The sequence below is a fragment of the Mirounga angustirostris genome, unplaced genomic scaffold (assembly GCF_029215605.1).
Source record: "Mirounga angustirostris isolate CCGP_5_RB_7025 unplaced genomic scaffold, mMirAng1.0.hap1 SCAF_14, whole genome shotgun sequence".
Classification (NCBI taxonomy): Eukaryota; Metazoa; Chordata; class Mammalia; order Carnivora; family Phocidae; genus Mirounga; species Mirounga angustirostris.
In genome coordinates this window covers 72,465,084-72,477,614 of record NW_026991722.1, presented here as the reverse complement: position 1 = coordinate 72,477,614, position 12,531 = coordinate 72,465,084, and the positions used below count along the sequence as shown (strand labels likewise).

The 12,531-nt window shown below is 44.2% G+C and overlaps 1 protein-coding gene and 1 long non-coding RNA gene across 3 annotated transcripts in view; one reads left to right on the top strand and one right to left on the bottom strand.

Annotated features, from left to right (window-relative positions):
- Window positions 1-1,258, bottom strand: part of CCDC92 (coiled-coil domain containing 92) — a 31,014-nt gene extending 29,756 nt beyond the window's left edge. Inside the window, exons 1-2 of one of the 2 annotated variants that reach the window (XM_064578245.1) lie at window positions 793-1,258; window positions 169-332 (exon numbers count right to left, since the gene is read on the bottom strand). The gene's annotated coding sequence lies outside the window, so the exon portion shown is untranslated. The remainder of the gene's footprint in view (window positions 1-168; window positions 333-792) is intronic. The other variant, XM_045887829.3, reaches the window with a different exon arrangement.
- Window positions 1,259-1,490: 232 nt separating this feature from the next.
- The window catches only part of LOC123853161 (uncharacterized), a 44,950-nt gene continuing 33,909 nt past the window's right edge, over window positions 1,491-12,531 (top strand). Inside the window, exons 1-2 of the long non-coding RNA XR_006793053.3 lie at window positions 1,491-1,650; window positions 2,238-2,374. This is a non-coding gene — a long non-coding RNA (uncharacterized LOC123853161). The remainder of the gene's footprint in view (window positions 1,651-2,237; window positions 2,375-12,531) is intronic.

The following is a 12,531-nucleotide window of genomic DNA, read 5'->3' as shown; positions in this document are numbered from 1 at the left end:
AAACTGGAGTAACTCACTGTAGTAGACCGCAGCTCTGTAGTCAAGCCTAGAGCTCTACTGCATATTTGCATTATGCTCAGTTTCACGAATTACAAGCAAATCGTTATTCAGGGTCATCTAAAGCCTACATCAAAGCTTCAGAAAAGGGCTGTAAGGTAGAGTACTTACGTAAAGGGTTATCAAGACAGGAGACAAGGCAACTTATCAGGGAGGGTCTCTAACGTCCAGAGGATGGTAAAACGCATTTAAAAAGGCGATGTGGATTCAGACGGCCGCCTCCCCGCAGCATCCCAGACAAAGCAGGGCCAGGCCCTCGGGCGCTCCAGGTGCACCTGCAATGCGGATCCCTCACCCTACAACCTCACCCCGGGGCTGGTCGGAGCAGCCCCTGAGCTGGCCGCTCCTGCCCCATCGGATTGGCTTGGGTGCGCGGTGCAGACGGTCCGCAGCCTGGACTGGAGCCCTGGGAACGGCATCCCCCCTCCCCATAACCGGCTGGAAAACGGGGCAGGCAGCCGGCGTGGGGTCGCTGCGCCTCACTTTTGCCCTCCTTTCCACCTTTTCGTGCCCCCCCCGCCCCGTTGTTTCCGCAAGGGGACACCCTTCCCCACCGCCGAGCCCTGGGGGTGAGACGCGAGGACCCCCCCCCCCTGCAACGAGGGCTTTTAAAACAACCTAAATAAATTCCGGTCCCGACAGGTGCCCCCGCCCCCACGGCGCCCGCACAGCCTCCCCAGAGGCACGGCCAGGTGAGCCGGGCTGGACTCGATCACACCTCGGGCCCCGCCTCACCTGCGGGCGCGGCCGTCGCGGTCCTTCAGGCGGCTCCCCGCCTCGGCGCGGTCCTCCGGGCGGGCGGCTGCGGGGGCTGGCGGCCCATGGGCGGGGCGGCGGGCGGGGCTGGCTCCCGGCTCCGGCCCTGCTCCGGCCGGGCGGCCGAGGGAGGTCAGTGGGCGCCGCCCGCCGAACGCATCTCGCCGGCTCCCACCCGAGCGTTCGCCGCGGTGCACGCCGGGACCTGGGGCCGGGGTGGCGAGGCCAGGCCGTGGGGACCGGCGGACGGCTGAGGCGCCGGCGCGGCGGCGGCGGCGGCGGGTCTGTCTGCCGGGCAGGGCGGGGGAGGCCGCTCGATACTCACTTGGCGGGGAGGGGGCAACGCCCCCCTCCCCCACCTGGGGCGGGGCACGGGACCCAACCAAGGGGAAGGGAGGGTCTGGCCGGTGGGACGCAGGCGCAGAGCTCAGGTGCGGCCGCACTGCGGTTACCCAGGGTAACGCGGGCCCGGGTGGGGCGGGGAAGGAGGATCGAGCGGGCGCGCGGGAACGCGCGCGCAGGGCCGGGGGCTGGCGAGGGGGGCGGGTACCCGGGACCAGCTTGGGATTGGGGGGAGGGCGCGCGCGGGCAGCCGACGGGGGCGGGGGCGGTGGGGGGGGTGCCGGGCGAGGGCCGGACGGCGCGCATGCGTGCGGCCCCCGCTCCCCCGGGGCTCGTCGGCCCCGTGCGTGCGCACGCGCGCTGTCCTCCGGAGGCGTCTGGGTGTGCGGAGCGCGCGCGCGCGGCTCGGAGGCGCACCTGTGAGGTGTCCCCTGAGGAGAGGGAGGGTGGGTGCGCGGAGCCCGCGGCCTGGGGCGCTTCAACCCCTCACTTGGAGTGAGTTGTCGGGCGGCCGGGCTCAGTCTCTCTATTTCTTTTCGGGAACGAGGCGGGGGCGGCGGCGAAAGGGGAGCGGGCTCGGGGTTGGAAGGAGGATGAGTGGGTTAAAGAAAAGAAAAACAACCCAGCTCTTAGGATGGGCCTCGGGCCGGGGCCGGCCCCTGGGCGTCGGTGGGAAAGGTCAGAGCGGCCCCCAGCAGCCGGGCGGCCCGGCGGCCCCCGGGCAAGGCCCCACGGAGGGCAGCCTGGCTTCGGGCCTCGGCCGGCCGGCCGGCGCGGGCCCGCGGTGCCGGGAGCGGGGCGCGGGGGTCGCAGATGGCTGCCGGGTGCGCGGCGAGGGATGGGCAGCGGCAGGGGCGAGGCCGGGCGGAGGCCCCGCGGGAGCCGGACTCCCGGGCCGGGCTCCATTGTTGTTGGAGCCGAGGGAAGGGGGAGCGAAACCGCTTTGGAAGCCCGTGAAGCCGCGCCTTGGAGCCTTTCCAGGCGGGTCCCTGGAGAGGCGGTAATGGCCGCGCCGGGGGAGCAGGGAGCCGGGCTGTGCGGCGGAGAAGCCCGGCTGCATGGTGTGATGTTGTGTGTTTTAGAGCGCCCTGCGTCCCAGCAGAGCCCGCCGAGCATCCTACTCAGGTGATGAGGAGCCTTCCGCGCACCCAGCGCAGAACGCCGCTGCCGCTGGACGCCTCCATTGTTTGACCACAACAAGGGCCGGATTCTCACCCAGGTAAACTGGATGGCCGCGCAGCCGAGCTCCCTCTCAGCTCCCACATCCAAAGGAATCCTCTCCTCTTTCAGGACTTGACTTCAGTTTGCTTACTGTCCCCCGCTTCCGATTAACTCAGTATATCCACCTCCCAGACATTTTCCCATCTGGATTAATCTTCCCGCATCTCTCTGCCAAGTCACCTCTCATTTCCCTCAAAACTCGGCTCCTTTGTGAAACCTTCCTTGCCGAACTCTAACAACTAAATCTCTCTAGGAGGAGCCTGCTCTGTACTCTTCCAGTGGCTAGTTTGTTTACTGGTTGTCTTACTGCAACAAAGGAGACTAGGTATTAAAAAATAATTTAAGTTACTGCTTTTTTAGAGGAACGTTTTGTGACATTTAGATGGTTTATTGTTTTAACAGGATTGAAGCGTTTTTTAAATATATTTGTCTTCTCTTTTAGAGAGGCCCCGATTTCCTTTATGGATGCATAGCTTTTAGAGCAGAAAAATGACATTTTTGTTCAAACCACAGGTTAATTTAAATTTTTAAAAATTAGTTTTAAATAGGTAAAGTAATATATTTTCTTTGTAAAAATTAAAACATCACAGACATGGCTGAAGTCTTTCTCTACCAACCCCTGTCTCCAGAGATGATAATTATTCTATGTTCCATGTGTATTCTTCTAGATCTTTTAAAATGTTTTCCCCGTGTGTGTACTTGTATTATCTTTGTTTTAACAAGTACTAGTGTACTCTTATCTTTCAGTTTCAGCATGTAATGCCTTACCTCGTTTTGAAGAACTGCTCATCATGTTCCATAGTTTGGGTATACCATAGTTTATTTCCCAGATTGGTGGCAATTTAAATTTTAGCTTCATATTTAAAGCAGCTCTTTCGGTGGTGGTTCTCTGGTGAAATGAAATTTCAGGGAAGGGAGCATAAATCTACACTAATTACAGACACAGGCCTTTAGGATGGAAGTTCTCTTTGGTTAAGAAATTTACATGTGGGACCTCCACCCCTCCCCCAATGTAATTATGACGCTAGTACTTTCCAGTCCTTTGACCTTGAGGAGGACAATCACTCTAAGCCTCAGTTTTCTTTCCTATAAATGCTGGTAATACCTACTCTGTCTGCTCCACAGAGTTCAGTGATATGACATATGTGAAAGTGTTTTGCAGAATGTAAAGTAGTATATAAATGTTGATTTTGTTAGCTTTTGTGATCCAAAAGGATTTTTTATTTGCAATGTAATTTATACTTTTTTTGACCAGAAGTGTCTGTTACAGAATAATAGAGATCACCAACTTTGAATGCTTTTTAGTTTGTGATTTTGCTGTAATTTTTATCAAGTACTGTTAATACATTAGACTTCTTAAAGAGTATTTGACAAAGCACATTTTTCCTAGTGCTTTATGTGCTTTAAAAAATAAGACCTATAAATTAGTTGATTGTGAATAAAGTATCAGCAAAATGAATGCTGCATAAAACAAAACTCTCATATTTAAACATTTCCTAGTGATATAATTTATATATGTATTTTCCTGTGGCAGCATCAGATGCAGGTTAGCTGTTATGTCCTTGGGGTAAAGTGTATTCTTACTGAATTTGTAGGCAGTATCAAAAAGAGTTTTAACAGCTTAAATATTGATTGAATGATATGATGGGTATTGTTTTAAGATGTAAGAGATACAGTTAAGGGTTTTTTAGGTATTTTTATTTCATTCAAATATATATGAATGCTTGTGGTGTGGCCAGCATAATTAATTTGTCCCTGTTCTCTTAGAGGTATAATCTGTGGGGGTGGAGGGGACCACAAATGAAGCAGTCCTGCAACAGCACATATAATCACAAATGGTTATCTGTTAGGAAAGTTAAGTAGTACCGGTTATGAGAGAGTATAAAAAGGGGAGCAAATTTTAGATTGTGAAAAGGTGGCCTGGGAAAGACTTTTTTTTTTTTTTTTTGCAAAAATAAGATTTGAGCTGAGATCTGAAGGGTGAGTAGGCGTTAGCGTAGAGTGATGGGGGATAATTTTCCAGGCAGGGGAATGGCATGTGGGAAGGCCCTAAAGGGGGAGAGAGCTTTGCCCATTCCAGGAACTGAAAGAATGACTTGTGGATAGATTCTGGTGGGTGAGAGGGAAGTGTGGCTAGGCAGGGGGCCAGATCATGTAGGGTCTTGTAGGGCACGTTAATGATGTTTTATTTTATTCTGAGTGAAACGGGAAACCATTGCAAGGGTTGGGTTTGAAGCAGGGGAATGACATAATCAGATTTGCATTTTTAAAAAGCCGCTCCAGCTGCTGCATGCAGAATGTGGGGGTGTGGTGTGGGGGGAGTGGAAGTGGGGGAGACTAGGTAGGCCATTTCAGAAGTCTGTCTGGAAGAGAGGTGATCTTTCCCTTGGAGTTCACATTGAATTCAAACTGCCACCTAAACTACAAACAAAATAGATATTTGATTTAAAAAAAAAAATCCTTATTTTTAAAAAGTAGGCACTTCTTTGTGCCTACAGAAATATTAAGGTAATTATCCACACTATACTTAACAGAAAGTTATCAGAGTCAAATTAAAAATTGGGGAGTTATTTAACATGGATTTTGTAAGTTTTATTAAAGCAGTAACATATGCAAGAAGAGTGAGGTAAGGATCCAAAATGAGATGAAGGGAAGTATATGTAGATGCTATTGGCTACAAAAATGAGAATAACAACAACAACAACAAAAAACTATTATACAAAGAAAAATTGAGGAAATGACTGGGTACATGATGCATATATGAAATTCATAGCTTTCTGAATACCAAAAATAACCTGGCAGAAACTAAAATGGAAAAGAAAAAAGCCAACCAAAAAACAGGCTCTGATCACAATGCAAAAAAACATAAAACTTGTAAGTACAGCTCTATTGAGACAAGTGCAGTCTGCATGGAGGACACCATAAACTATCCTGAAAGATAAGAAAGAATGTCTTAAATGAGAAAACAGGCCATGTTCCTGGATGTGATGTTTAAACATTACAGAGCTATCCATTTTGGGATGAACTGGACAGAATTATGAGAAATGAGGTGGGACAAATCCTATCTGATATTAAACATGTTATAGAACCCCATTCAAAACAGTGTCATGCTGGCTTTAAAATATCTCTACAGGTCTCTGGAGCCTATTCAGCACCCCAGAAATATGTATGGGAATACAGTAAATGATAAATCAGCAAGAATACCCGTTAAATCATAAATAAAATGTGGAAGTAGACATTAAACATCTGGAAGAGAGGGTTTTGTGTGTTGAGGTGGGCAGAGCAAGGACTTTGCAATCAGATAGACCTGAACTAGAATCTTCTAAGTGAGGAAAATAATACCTTCTGTGCAGGTGTTGTGAGGGAAAGAGGTCTAGGTCCTGGCACTTCTGGGGTACTCGGATCTGTTATTAGTTTAAAAATCAGTATATTAGACTACAAAAAATTTAAAATTTCTTTAAGAAGAGAGGAAGAACAAAACCCTAAGATTAGAAGCCAGACCACAAAGTAGGAAAATATTTATGACAAACGTAAGTGAAGGCTTAATATCTTCAACATGTAAGGAACTCAGATCAGTGAGGAAAATAAAAGTCCACACACAAGTGGTTACAGGATGTGGACAGTTCACTGGATAGAAGTATAATTTGTTAAACATGTGGAAAGATGTATACTGTCACTAATAATCAAATAGTTTGTAATTACTCCTCCAGAAAAGTTAGATTTGATTCCCAAGAGCAACAGAACTAGAAGATGTTTAAAAATGGAACAAATGCAGAAAAACTTTATGAAGAAGAACCTTTACCTGGACAATTTGAAAGCTAACCTAAATAAATGGGCAGATGTTACATGTTATTAGAGGGGAAAGCGTCATTGTAAACATTGAGATATTCTACAAATTAAACTGTAATTTTAATGTAGTTCACATAAAATCCCAGTGAGAATTATTTTTGGGCACTTGATTAATTGCTTCTAAAATTCATCTGGAGGAGGAAATGTGCTAGAATGGCCAAGAAATTTTTCCAATGGAAAAGTGGTGATAGAGGATAATACCAGATATGAAAACATACTGTAATGCTGCACTAATATAAATGGTGAACACAAGCATAGACAAATTGCTACATGGAACAAAGTAGAATCCAGTAACAGACCCACTTATATATAGGAATTTAGGGTTGAATAAAGTTGGTATTTTGATACAGCTGGGAATTAATTGTTCAGTATACTGTGTAGGGATAAATGACTCTTTATTTGGGAAGAAAGATTTTACTTCCCCAAATTCAAAATGAATTTTATTTGGCTCAAAAAACTAACTCAAAAACAAAACAACTATAAAGATATTAGGAGAAAATAAAGGGAAATATGTTGGAGGATATATTATGTTGGAAAATATGATTTTTTTGTAGACCATTTAGGAAAGACCAACACCCAAAATCATAAGGAAAGGAGTGATAAATTTGATCATTATCAAAGTTGACATTTCTGTGTGACAGACATTACAAGGTGACAGACTGGGAAAAAAGTTTGTAACATGTATAAAGAGGTAAAAAATAACAGAATTGACACAATTAAGAAATGGAGAATAGGAATAGTTCTCAGAAAGATATGAGAGTCAAAGCAGTGAGGAGGGATTCAACATCACTTGTGATTAAGGAAATGAAAATTAAAACAACTAGATTTTTTCAGTGGGGGCTATCATGCAAAAATTAAGATAGTGAAGGGTGTGGAGAAAAAGGCACCTAATACATTGTTGGGAACACAAAATTGGATCTATCGTTTCAAATAACAATTTGGCAGAGCCTATAAAAATTTTTAAAAACATGCTTTGATTTAGCAGATACTCCTCAAGGAATCTATAATATTCCCACAAGAGAACACAAGTTAGTATGAGCAAAGTCTATTGTAGCATCATTTATAATAAAAAACGGAAGATAACCACAAATAAATTTTGGTATCTGTGTACTATGGAATGTTATGTAGCTTTTAAAAAAAGGGGTAGGTTTGTATGCATTGACATATAGCCTGGATGGATGCCTGGAATATATTGTTGAATCAAAACAAATTTAATTCCATTTTTTTGTAAGATAAAAAACCAAAATATTCATGTGTGTGTTCTGAATAAAAATAGAAAAAGGTCTAGAAGGATACATGGAAAATATTTAATTGTGACTATTGAGGGAAAAACAGGAGAGACTGATTTTTTTATTTCACATGTTTTTGCTTTGGTTTCAGTTTTTTTTACAATGAGTATTTACTTTTGTAATTAAAATGTTACAGTTTCTCAGTTATCAATTTAATAAAGGCCTACATTTAGACTAAAAAGTTACAATACCTAATACTTAGGAGGATGTGGGGAAAATGTCACACTATTATGTTACATTGGCCATATGTATCAAGAGCCTTGAAAAGTATTCATATTCCTTCGTGTAGCAACTATCTAGGAACTGATCAAAAGTATATTTTTAAATAGAGAACAAAAGATGTATATCCTAGAATTATTTTTTAGGGTGTATTTGCAGAATGATTAAATTATGGTATGTCCACTGGACAATATATAGCCATTAAAATGTTTATGGAGAAAATGTATTAAAATGCTTATGACAGTGTTGAGTGGGAGAAAATCAGAATACAAAATTGCATATGTGACATGATTCAAACTCTTAATCAGAAATCCCAGTAACGCTCCACAAAAACCTATGATGGAAAAGTGTCTAGAAGAAATTAGATGAAAATCTTAAAAATTATGGACTTTGGGTGATAGGGCGTGGTGATTTAAATTTTTTTACTTTTTTATATTTTCTAAAATTATATGTATTACACGTCTAATGGAATATTTACTTTTAAAAATATATATACGGACAAATATGTTAGCTGTATGGTTAATAGGGATGTGCACTTTTAGAAATAGGTAAGCCCTATCATATGTTAAAGCATACTCTAAAATGTACTCTAAAAACTAATATCTAAACATTTTTGAGTGAGGCATTTGGAATAAATTGGGATGATTTTTGCTTTCAGTATTTGGAGGAAAATTGCTTCTAGCAATATGCACAATAAAAATAGTTCTCATTTCTAATTTTCTATCTGTAGAATAAATGCAGAAACTTAAACATGGGCCATGGGATTTCTTTTCTTACTAACTCGCTGTGTTTCGAACACACAGATTTGGTCATGGAACAAGTTGCATTTTACAGAGTCTTTCAGGATGAGGAGGGCTTAGCCCACTGGACCACAGGCAGAAGCATCAAGAATATGGTTATCGTGCAGAGCCTGCCTGTGGGTCAGCTGAGTGGAGCTCAGGGTACCTGGGAGCATGCAGTGTAGGTGAGGTTATCATCAAGGCAAATGGATTCATTTCCTTACCAAGTGTTATTGTGGACCTGCAGTAGGTGGTGTGAACGTGGAGTAACATATGCTTTGGTGGACAAATCCAAGTAAATGTGATAGAAGAGCTACATTACAGGACATGTAAGGGCTCTGGGAGCACATGGAAAGACATCACACATAATCCAAATTTGAGTATAGGGGTGGAAGTCAAGGAATGCTTCCTACAGAAAATGATGTTTGAGGTGAGCCCTGATGGTAAACAAAGGGAACGATTAGTGTAAAGGCCTGGAGGTAAAAGGAGTGTGGGGAGGAGAGGGTGGTAGTCAAGGCATAGTAGCAAACAAGACCTGGGGAGTTTGAAGATGTTTGGTTTGGCTGGAACTAGAATTGAAATGGGCAGCGGTGAGAGACGAACCAAGAGAGGTAAGTAGGAGCTAACATTGTTCAAAGTTTAAAAACCACATGAATAAATTTGGAAATTACACTGAAAGTTAATGGGACCCTTTGAAGAACTTTAAGCTGGATAATAGCAACCCATCTTACATTTTAGAAAGATTACGTTGTAGTGGATAGTGGATTAGAGGGAGGCAAGACTGGAGGCTTTTGTGGGGGAAGATGACAGTGGCCCGATTTAGAGCTGAGACAGGGTAGGTAGGGGGCTAAATTCAGGAGGTATTGAGGAGATAAAGTAGACAGGACTTCATGAGAGGGAGGAGGGTGGCTGACCACTAGGTTTCTGGCTCAGGCAGCTGAGGGGCTGGTGGACCCATTTCCTGTAGTTGGGAATGTAGTTGGCTTTGGTGAGGAGATGACAGATTGGGTTTTGGACATGTTGAGTGTAAAAGGCTTATAGGACAGATGTGTAGTTCTTCTTGAAGAGGCTTTTATGCTGCAAAGACATGCTTTGTTATATGAATGACTGAGCACTGTGCACAAGTCCATTATTAAAATTAGTGTTTCTATGTGGTAAAGTTTTTTGGAGTATAATTATACAGTTATAAGTTGATTAAGATTAGGAAAAATCTGTCTAGTTTAGACTGGACTGTTGATGCCTTTTATATGGAGTTATTTAAGATTCCACGACCCTAACTTTGGGTAATGTAATTGTCTTTTGAACTAGACTCTGCCACTCTCAGCAGGTGGTGGTTTCTCTGAAGAGTTAGTGCTTCTGTTGTCAGTACCACTGACTGACTGGAGTGATTTCTGTTGATGTTGACAAACTGGTCCCTTCCCCATAGAGACAGGCCAGGACATAGGGTGGTGGCCTGTGTCTGCACTCACCTGGAAGTGCTCACCTCACCATGAGAAGTTGTCTAGTCCATTCAGGCTGCTAAAACAGACTACCACAGGTTGGGTAGATAAAACAGCAAACCTTTATTTCTCACAGTTCTGGAGGTTGGAGGTCCAAGATCAAGGTCTGGCAGGTTCAGGGTCTGGTTGAGCGCCCACCTTCTCATTAATAGGTGACCATCTTCCTATGTCCTTGCATGGCAGAAGGAGTGAGGGAGCTCTCTGGGGCCTCTTATAAAAGGGCACTAATCTCATTGTGAGGGCTCCACCCTCATGAGCCAATCACCTTCCAAAGGCCCCTCTTCTAATACCATCACGTTGGGTATTGGGTTTCAATATATGAATGGGGGCGGGCAGTGCAAGCATTTAATCTACAGCAGAAGTGTAGAATCATTCACTTGCCACATGATGGGAGAGGGTGAGAACATGTAGGGCAGAATGAGAAGAAGCTCAAAGCAGAGCTGCAGCATGTGTACGTTAAAGGAAAAAGTAGGGGAGAATGTGCCTACGAAATAATTAGGAAAGAGGATGTCTTAATCAGAGACCGTTTGGTGGTTGAAAGAAATAACCCCATTTGAAATGGCTTAAGTGAAGGGGGATTTCTGAGGAGGTCTCCATGGCATTCAAGGTGGTTTCTTGGCTGGAGCCCACTAGTGTCTGGAGAGTTGACGGGAGTCAGTGCAGCTGCTCTCTCTGCCTTGGCTATCCTGAGTCTGTGACCCCTGCCAGTTCACAGACCCAGCCTTTCCACTTCCCAATTCTAGATTCTCAGGAGAGCGAATCTGAGAATTCACTGTTCACGGTTGCAGGGCCAGCAGAGCAGATTTGCCTAGCTGTGTACCTGAGCCTGGTGGGCTGGCCGGGCGGTGCGTACAGAGGGTACTCGTGAGAGTGCAGAATCCTGGCAGCTGAGGAGGAAGTTCCAAGAATTGGGCGAGAGCAGTCATTTTAAATGGCTCAGAGATACAATAAAGGGATAAGGAGTGAAACTAGGTTTGGCAACTTGAAGTCATTAACCTAGGTTTAAAGAATTACCGCAACGAATCCTAGAAGAAGACTCACGAGATGGATAACCAATGGCTGTGTTCAGTGATCATTTGTACAGAAATTGGAGGAAAAGAGATTTTTAAAAAATGAAATTTAATTTTGGAGTTGTGTCAGAAGCACTTAAAGTTTAATTTTAAAAAGCAGTAATTTTGTATTTTGCACTACAATTGCACTGAAGCATTTCTATGCCTTTAACTCTGGAATTTGCAATGTCTCTTATGTCACCTGATATGTTATAAGAAATTCAGTAAAGCTATTCTAGAGCTCATTTATTTTTCATATCCCATAAGTTCATAAAATAATCATAGCTTATTTCCACATCTTATTTTGCAGTGCCTTCCATGATATTGTGACAGAGCTTTTGGCCCTTGTTATGGCCAGAGCAAACCTCTGTCCCAAAGGTTATAAATTCTGCCTGTTAGGTAAATGATAAAACAATTCATAAAAAAAATCTGAACCCCTTTTTTTCTGTGAGTAAACTCCATTATGTCCCTCTGGCTTTCAAATTATTTTTAGATGTCCATTTCAAACATGTTAGGATTAAGGTTGATAGGATTGAAGAATATTTCACTAATTCCTAGTACTTGGGCATCAGCTAGCAAACATGTCAGGTTTCCCAGTTAACCAATATTCAGTATTATGGCATCTCTATGTTATGATAGGATTAGACCCTTGTGATAAGCCCCCACCTCACAGAATCAGGGAACCTGCAGGTTGTACAAGTCCTTATGATGCTTGGCATCTCATTAGAGGTAGTCATTATCCACTGTGAGATTCACTTCAGGTTCTAATATCTTTGTGTAAATATCCATGAAGGTTTCTGAGCAAATGTTTGAGTGCCCTCTGGAGGCATTATGAACAGTTAAAACCTACACTCCTCAAGGTATTCTTGAATAGCCCCAGGAGAGCCAGTGGTCTAGATGTTGAACTGGGGTGGATGTAAATTGGGAGCAGAGGAGAGCTGAGATGGAGCCCATGAGAATACTAGTATTTATGGAGGAACAGGAGCTCTCCAGGCCGACTGAGTGTAAGGGTTATGTGGCGAGAGTAGAACACAGAGGCAGAAGGGAGCCAGAGGAGTGTGGTTGGTGGTGGTCAGTGGCCAAGAGGAACTTGAATGGTGTGGTGGTGGGTTGAGGAATGAATGGGAAGTGAAGCTGTAGAAATCAGGAAAATAAAGTTTTAAGATGCTTCCACAGGGAAATGGGGGAGAAAGAGTGTATGACAGCTAACGGAGGGATAGGATTAAATATTGGTTTTCCTTAAGATAGAAGAGACTTTGCATTGCATTTAAGTGCTGGAGGAAAAACAAGCAGAGGGAAGACAAAGTTAAAAGATGTGTAGGGATTAGGAGGAGAGAGCTGGCTTTAAAGTTATTGGCCTGGGATAGTTGTTGAGGGAGGATGTTGCCTTTTATAGGGATTTGGAAGATGGCAAATGATTTTTAGTTTGTTGTGGGATGATAGGGAAATATTCCTTAGGCAGTGGGAAATA